This window comes from Pleurodeles waltl, chromosome 6 (assembly GCF_031143425.1).
Source record: "Pleurodeles waltl isolate 20211129_DDA chromosome 6, aPleWal1.hap1.20221129, whole genome shotgun sequence".
NCBI classification, from domain to species: Eukaryota; Metazoa; Chordata; class Amphibia; order Caudata; family Salamandridae; genus Pleurodeles; species Pleurodeles waltl.
In genome coordinates, this window is record NC_090445.1 from 1,063,807,783 (window position 1) to 1,063,815,019 (window position 7,237).

The window sequence follows — 7,237 nt, forward strand, 5'->3', positions numbered from 1 at the left end:
ATGTGTTGCTTCTGTAGCCAAAGATCACTGCTTCTGTCTTGTCTGTGTGAAGCTGCAGGCAGTTGTTCTTCGTCCAGGCAGTGATGCTTGTTGAGTATCTGTGGAAGTTAATTTTGATGGTGGAGGGGCATCGGTGAGTGAAAGGGTGAGTTGGGTGTCATCTGCGTAGGAAATTATGTTGAGACCGTGGGATCTGACGGTGTTGGCCAGCAGGATCATATATGAGTTGAAGAGTGTGGAGTTGAGGGATGAGCCCTGGGGGGCACCGCAGGTGTTCTCCTTGGGTTCGGAGTTTAAAAGTTGGAAGTGGATCCTCTGAGTTTTTCCGATGAGGAAGGAGGTGATCCATCTGAGTGTGTCCCTTTGGATGGCAATGTGGTGGAGTCTTTCAATCAGCTTGTGTTGAGGTACAGTGTTGAAGGCTGCTGAGAGGTCGAGGAGGATCAAAGCTGCTGTTTCTCCTTGGCCAAGGAGGGTTCAAATGTTGTTGGTGGCTGCGATCTGGGAAGTTTCGGTGCTGTGATTGCTGCGGAAGCCGGATTGGGAGGCGTTGAGTACCTGGTCCTGCTCCAGGTAAGTTATGAGTTGCTTGTTAATGGTCTTTTCTAGTAACTTTGCTGTGAATGGGAGCAGGGAGATTGCCAGGTATTTTTTGGGTTCGCTGGGGTCGGCGGAGGATTTTTTGAGTAGTAGCCTACTGTTTGCAGGCATTGGGAAATGTTTTTCTAGTGATAGAGGTGTTGAGCAGGGTGGTGAGTTTCTGGCTGATCCTTTGTCTTCCAATGTTGAAGATGTGGTGTGGGCATGTTTTTGTGGGAGCTCCTGAGTGGATGGATTTCATGGTGGAGGTGATGCCCTGAGTGGAGAGGATGCTTCTGGTGGTCAGTGTGTGGTTTGTGTTAGTTACGGTGGTGGCGTATCTGTCAAGGAGGTCAGTAGGTGTGGGCTTGGATTCAAAGTTTCTGTATATGGCTGCGATCTTGTCATGGAAGAAGTAGGTGAGGTTTTTGCACAGCTCCATTGAGGGTGTGATGTTGTTTTCACTGGCAGCCGGGTTGGAGATTTCCTTAACAATGTTCAAACGTTTGTTGGTGGTGTTGGAGCTTGTTCAGTGCATGCGGCAAAGGCTGTCTTCTTTGTTGCCATCAGCAGGCGCTGGCAGAGGTTGAGGGAGGTCTTGAAGGCAGCTCTGTTGGAGGTGTACTTGCCATCTCTTCACCAGCTGTTTGCTGTCTCATTTCGCTATTCTGAGTTTTTGGGTGTACCAGCTGGCCTTTTTGAAGGATTTCTATGGGTGATGCTCTTGATGGGGACGATGCTGAAAGAGCAATTGGTGATCCAGGAGATGACGTTTTTCACTACCTGTTCGGGGATGGTTGCAGTAGCGAGGTTGGAGGTGTTGCGGGCATCCACCCAGCTGGTCTCTGAATTTTTGTTCCACCCCAGTGGGGGCACTGGTCACCTTAGCGGTGGAGGTGCGGGGCCTGGAGATAATGAAGTGAAAGATGGAGTGATCGGTCCATGTGACTTTTGTGACATGGCTGTATTTGATGTGGTTCCTGGCAGTGAAAATAGGATCCAGCATGTGTCCAGCGGTGTGTGTAGTGATGTGTAGGGACGTGGGCGATCTGGGTCAATTCAAGGCTGCTCATACTGTCAAGGAGGTGTGCAGTGTTGTTGTTGTTGAGGTCCTCGATGTGGAAATTTAAGTCGCTGAGGAAGATGTAGTCCTTGGAGTCCAAGGCTAGGGGCTGAACGAAGTAAGCAACGGTCTTGCAGAAGCTGTAGCACGAGCATGGGAGTTGATATGCAAGGTGCCTATGTTGGCTATTTTGTCATCCATGTAGAGCTTTAAGTTGAAATGTTCCATGGGGGTGGTGGTGTTGACGGTGGTGTACTGTATGGTCTCTTTGTGGATGATGGCTTTTCCTCCTCACTTTATTTCGGGGCACATGCGCCTAAGCCGGCAGTGTCTGAGAAGTACTGTGCATTCCATGCATTAACCTACAGCAGGCTTGTGCATGCTCCAGCTGCATACAGTGTGTGGCCATTCTGAAAAATGTCCCTTGGATCTTAACCATTACACCAGTTATGCACATCCTGATGTATGATATAACCCTGGCCATCTGACAAACCCCAATATTAATAATGCAGATCAATACAAGTGTAAATGCAGTACATTAGCATGATAGGTTCAGAAAGTTTCATCAGAATAAATGTTGCACAAGACACCCACAAAAGTGTTACTATTAACTTTCATCCTATGGCACCACCCTAAGTCCCCTCGACTGCCCCACATTCATCCCTTAACCCCTTGGGTGCCATGGACGTAAAGGTTACGTCCTATGACGCGGCGCTGAGGTACCATGGACATAACTATTACATCCTTGTATTGGCCCCGAGGGCCACACCCTTATCCCCCATGGCAGAGCTGGAAGGGAATTGCTTCCCCTTCCACCCCGACCGCTCCCAGTGACATCTGATGACCAAAGCGCACGATCGCACGCTGACCTCATCAGAGGCCACCCCCACACGCTGGAAGCTGAGCTTACAGCATGGATTGGAAGAGAAATGCAAAAGCATTTCTCTTCCGATCATGTGATGGGGGCCTGAGAGGCATCAAAGGGAAGGAAAGGAATTTCCTTCCCTTTGATGTCTTTCAGAGAATTTTAGCAGCCGGATCGTGAAGTGATCCGGCTGCTGAAATGCCCACTAGACACCAGGGATATATTTTGAAAGTGAAAGCGGCATCAGGGAAGCAACCCCTTGGTCAAGGGTCGCTACCCAGGGGTGCAATTATTTTCAAGGCCATTTCTGCCCTCTCTGGGGGCAGATCAGCTTATTGTTAGTAGGCCGATCTGCCCCAAAGGGGGCAGAAATCTCTAAGCGACAGGGATCATTTTATATATATCATTATATAATTATATTTAGGCCATTTCTGCCCCCCCCTTGGGGCTAGAGCCGCCTATTTTTATTAGGCTAATCTGCCGCCAAAGGGGGCAGAAACCACTAGACACCAGAATTTTTTTTTTTTTTAAGGTCATTATCACACAAGGTGAGCCACCCCTTAGGCAAAGGTTGCTCCCCTGGGGGCAAATTATATTTAGGCCATTTCTGCCCCCCCCCTTGGGGCTAGAGCCGCCTATTTTTATTAGGCTAATCTGCCGCCAAAGGGGGCAGAAACCACTAGACACCAGAATTTTTTTTTTTTTAAGGTCATTATCACACAAGGTGAGCCACCCCTTAGGCAAAGGTTGCTCCCCTGGGGGCAAATTATATTTAGGCCATTTCTGCCCCCCCCTTGGGGGCAGATCAGCCCAGTTAAACCACTAGGAACTAGATATTTTTATTTTTTTACAGATGGGACGTGACCCCTTAGGCAAGGGTCGCTCCCCTGGGGTGCAATTTTATTTTAGGCCTTCTCTGCGGCCTATTTTTCTTAGGCCAATTTGATCCCAAGGGGGGGCACAAACCACTAGACATTAGGGATTTATTTTTTTGTGACAATTTCATGCTAGGGGAACGACCCATTAGGCAAGGGTCGTTCCCCCGGGGGGTGGAGGGGCATTTATTTTAGATCATTTATGCCCTCCTTGGAGGCAGATCTGCCTATTGTTATTAGGCTGATAAACCACTAGGCACCAGGTTTATTTTTTATTTATTTATTTTTTTACTACAGATGGGATGCGACCCCTTAGGCAAGGGTCACTCCCCTGGGGGACAAATTTATTTTAGGCCATTTAGATCTGCCTATTTCTAATAGGTCCATCTGCCCCCAGGCGGGGCTGAAACCACTTAGGCACCAGGTATTGGTGTGCGTGTGTGTGTTTTGTTTGGGGTGGCAGCCCCTTAGGCAAGGGTCACTCCCCATGGGGGCACATTATTGTTGGCCATTTTTGCCCCCCTTGGGGGCATTTCAGCCTATTTTTGTAAGGCCCATCTGCCCCTACGGGGGGCAGAAAGCCCACCAGGGAAGATTTTTTTCCATAAATTATGGCCATACCCCTACCCCAAATAAAAGGGGACAAAGTTGTTCTGCCCCCCCGGAGGGCAGATGGGGGCAATTACCCCTGATTCACTCCCCGGGGGGGGGGGAGAAAGCCTACTAGATGCCAGGGAATTAGAAAAATATGTATAGTGGGGTGGTGGCTACCGACCAGTATGGGCATGGTTATGCCCCCACCCCAATTGAAAGCGGTAACAGTCTTTAGCTCTCCCCCTGCACTCTAAAACATCTTATCCCAGGGCACACAGGAGGACATTTGATTATTTTGGGTTTTGGTTTAACACTTAGGCTATGAGAGATTATCTAACTCTCAAAATTGTCCCACTTGGAATGGTGAGGGCTGCAGTTTTTGGACTTTGGGACGCTGCCATGTAGAAAAATCTACGAGACCTAGACCATCTGACAACTAAACATCTGGGTGAGTCCAGGGTGGTGTACTTCACATGCAACCCGCACCATTTTCTTACCCACAATGCCCTGCAAACATCCAACTTTGCTTGCAATCACACATTTTCCCACATTTTTGTGATAGAACCTTCTGGAATCTGCAGGAATCCACAAAATTCCTACCACCCAGCATTGTCGCATCTATACTGACACAAAATTCTGCCCCACTTCATAGCCTAAAAATGTTTTTTCTCAAACTGCCCCTTTGGACCCGCTTTGGTTCCCCTCATTTTTGACATGTTTTTGGCTCTTCCCTGTCACAGGCACTTGGCCCACCTACACAAGTGAGATATAATTTTTACTGGGAGACTGAGCGGAACGTTGGGTGGTAGAAAATTTGTGCCGGTGCTATGATCCCGCACAGAAATGTGGAAACAATATGATTTTTGTTAGCTAAATTTGAGGTTTGCTGAGTATTCTGGCTAAGAAAACACTGGGAGATACATGCAAATCACACCTCCCTGGACTCCTTCGGCTATCTATTTTTCAGAAATGTTTGGGTTTGGTAGGTTTCCCTAGATGGCTGCTGAGCCCAGGACCAAAAACCCAGGTGCCCCCGCAAAAACAGGTAGTTTTATATTTGATAATTTTGATGTGTCCACGATGTGTTTTGGGGCATTTCCTGTCACAGGCACTCGGCCTACCCACACAAGCGAGGCACAATTTTTATTGGGAGACTTGGGGTAACGCTGGGTGGAAGGAAATTTGTGGTTCCTCTCAGATTCCAGAATTTTCTGTCACCGAAATGTGAGGAAAAAAGTGTTCTTTGGCCAAATATTGAGGTTTGCAAAGGATCCCGGGTAACAGAACCTGGTGAGAGCCCCACAAGACACCTCATCCTGGATTCCCCTGGGTGTCCAGTTTTAAAAAATGCACAGGTTTGGTAGGTTTCCCTAAGTGGCAGCTGAGCTGGAGGCTGAAATCCACAGCTAGGCACTTTGCAAAAAAACAAGTCAGATTTCAATGTAAAAATGTGATGTGTCCATGCTGCGTTTTCTGTTGCGCCCATTAGGCCTACCCATTCAAGTGAGGTACCATTTTTATTGGGAGGCGGGGGTAACACAGAATAGAAGAACAAGTGTTACTCCCCTTGTCTTTCTCTGCATTTTTTCCTTCCAAATGGAAGACAGTGTGTAAAAAAGACGTCTATTGATGCACTGTAATATACATTCTAGTATGGAGGCCCTGGAATTCAGAGATGTGCAAATAACCACTGCTTCTCAACACCTTATCTTATGCCCATTTTGGAAATACAAAGGTTTCCTTGATACCTATTTTTCACTCTTTATATTTCAGAAAATAAATTGCTGTATGCCCGGTATAGAACGAAAACCCATTGCAAGGTGCAGCTCATTTATTTTCTATGGGTACCCAGGATTCTTGATGAACCCACAAGCCCTATATATCCCTGCAACCAGAAGAGTCCAGCAGACGTAACGGTATATTGCTTTCAAAAATCTGACATAGCTGGAAAAAGTTACAGAGTAAATTGTGGAGAGAAATGGCTGTTTTTTTCACCTCAATTGCAATATTGTTTTTATTTTAGCTGTTATTTTCTGTAGGAAAACCTTGTAGGATCTACACAAATGACCCCTTGGTGAATTCAGAATTTTTTCTACTTTTGAGAAATGTTTAGCTGTTCAAGATCCAGCATTGGTTTCACACCCATTTCTGTCACTAACTGGAAGGAGGCTAAAAGCACAAAAAATAGTAAAAATGGAGTATGTCCCAGTAAAATGCCAAAATTGTGTTGAAAAATGTGGTTTTCTGATTCAAGTCTGCCTGTTCCTGAAAGCTGAGAAGATGTTAATTTTTAGCACCGCAGACCCTTTGTTGATGCCATTTTCAGGGGAAAACCAACAAGCTGCCTTCTGCAGCCCCTTTTTTTCCATTAAAAAAAAAAACAAAAAATGCTGTATTTTGGCTAATTTCTTGGTCTCCTCCAGGGGAACCCACACTCTCGGGATACTTCTAGAATCCCTAGGATGTTGGAAAAAAAGGACACAAATTTGACGTGGGTAGCTTATGTCGACAAAAAGTTTTGAGGGTCTAAGCGTAAACTGCCCCAAATAGCCAAAAAAAGGCCTGGCACCTGAGGGGGAAAAGGCCTGGCAGGGAAGGGGTTAAACCGCAATATCCCTCTTCGCGGAACTCTCTGTTAGGATCATGGCCTGTTGCATGCACTCATTGCCTCGCTCCTTCCCTTTACTCCAAACTACCATTTTCATAAAAAAATATGAGGAATAATAAAAATCCCCTTTAATGCATGCCCTCTTACATTTCAAATGATGCAAGTTCTAGAGTTATTTATTCTCCTTTTTAGGGGTTTTCAACATGATTCAGATACTATTTTGTTCTTTTAGACTACTAGTGCCTGCAAACAGAAGGCTTGTGACTGGCATAAACATGGCCTAGCAGGACAAACATAATTGCAAAGTTGTATTTTCTATAGTTAACACTTTTTTTATTTTGCCAAGTCTTCTATTCTCACTTTGCACTCGTGTCTTGTTTTGTCTTTGCTTGTAGTCGTCGTTCTCAAAAGATGACTTTTATTTAGTTTTATTATGCCAAGTCTTCTTTTCTCACTTTGTATGCATGTTTTGTTTTGCTTTTGCTCGTATATCTGCCCTGCTCCAATCTACCCCAATCCAAAACAATCTGCCTCACTCCAGTCATCCCAACTCCAGTCCAATCCGCCACACTCCAATCCATTCCACCATACTCCAATCCACCTCACTCCATCCCATTCCATCACATGCCAATACTCCCAACCCACCCCACTCC